We start from the raw sequence: 1,800 nt of genomic DNA, 5'->3' as shown, positions 1-1,800 counted from the left end.
CAAAAAGAAGGGAAGAAAAACCAAAGCAACTGACAGGCCAGTTGGAAGAAAAATACTGAGATTACTTGCCTATGCTACAAAGACCTCAGAATCTATAGCTGCTATTAGCTTCCCACTACAGTAAGCCAACTGCAGTAAAGAGCAATGGTTCCACAGTGGCACTATTAAAATTAAAGACAATTGTTCAGATGATATAAACCAACAGTTCCAGCAGCTTGTATCAATGGAAGATCACATTAAATGCCCAAAAATATTACCAAATTGCTCATTGAAGATATTTTCCCTTTAGAAATACCTCCTAAAAATAATTAAAAAAAAAAAAAAGAACACAGAACACAGAAACGTTTAGGTACACAGCAGACATCTAGCAAAACAAGGATAAATGGCAGGATTAACATTTAGATGTAGTTCTGTTAGATGACAACTCCTCTACTGTTACAATAATCTCATGAAAGCCCTTTCACTAAATCACTCTTTCACACTGATTCCTTTTCAATGCAATTCAAACTCATTATGTTAAATGAGCACTATTGTATCTGCACTAAAATAAACATAAGTACTGTTTTTATGCTTGCCTACCATGTAAATCACCCTCTAAAAATATCACAGTTCTGTCTGTTGCGGAGTACTTAAACATACACATTCAGAAGTTGGTAGGGGCTGCTCTCTTTTTAATTGGATGAGTTGGTACCTGAAGTGTACAAATACAAGTAAAATCTTTAACTCACATGTGTTTATACTTCCTCTCACAGACATTGTCTTACTACTTGTATAAAGCATAAAATTACAACAAACCCATTGCTCTGTCTTCAGTATGAAACACAAAATTATTAAAAGCAGCTGCAAGAAAAATCTTGAGGCATTAAATGAAAAATGTGCTGGAAGGCTTAAGGTTTATTGTCATGTCCAGCTGTGACATGACGAGATTTCAACTGCTGCCTTCATCTTTCCTGTTTGTTCTAATAATTGTCTTTTATACAACAAGAATCTTTTTCTGTGGAATGGTACATGCAACTCACTCTACCACCTTTTGCACCACGTGTATAAAAGGGGTCTTAGAAGACTAGAAGATGATTTTATCAAAGCATAAGGTTTTGGAACAGATGTGTTCTTCCATGAAATAGGCCAGTGCAGTTTACCTAATGTAAACCCTTTCCTTCTTGGAAGTTTAGTTTACGTCCTTACTCATATAAAGAAAAGAGGATGAGAGTTGAAGAAATGGAAGCTTGAGTTAAGGCATATGTAACTTACCAGGTTTGATCATACAGGTGGTAGCTACTGAATTTACTTCTGTTGTGCAAGTTAAAAGCAACTCTCAGCTGAAATCAAAGGAGTGGCATAAATACGAGATCAATTTAGGTCCATCTGAGGCCTGTTTCAGGACACATCCTTCACATTTTCAGAAAGGACACAATTATAGCCAGTGAAGATACAGGAGAAGAGCCCTGCAACAGCTGGGTCCATTTTTTAAGATCTTGGAAGAGTTTGCTTGGATTTGCTGAATACACGTTTATGCACAGCACAAGTAAGCCAGCAATAACTTGACAAAACTGCTCTGCCTTGTATCACACCTTTTAGGTTGACAGTGCTGCTAAAGACTTACTCTCATCCTAATCAATTCAGTTAGTAAACCCGCAGGCTACTAGATTAGCTTGTCAGGGATAGGGACAGCATACTCTCTTGTTCCACTTCCAACAGTGATGCCAGCATTTTCTATAAAACATTCAATTGTATAAAATAATCAAATTAATCAAATAAATTTATAAAATAATCAAATTAATTAAAAATTGAAATTGCTTA

Source organism: Motacilla alba, chromosome 2, assembly GCF_015832195.1.
Source record: "Motacilla alba alba isolate MOTALB_02 chromosome 2, Motacilla_alba_V1.0_pri, whole genome shotgun sequence".
In the NCBI taxonomy this organism is placed as follows: domain Eukaryota; kingdom Metazoa; phylum Chordata; class Aves; order Passeriformes; family Motacillidae; genus Motacilla; species Motacilla alba.
Note: the sequence above shows the minus strand (reverse complement) of the source record.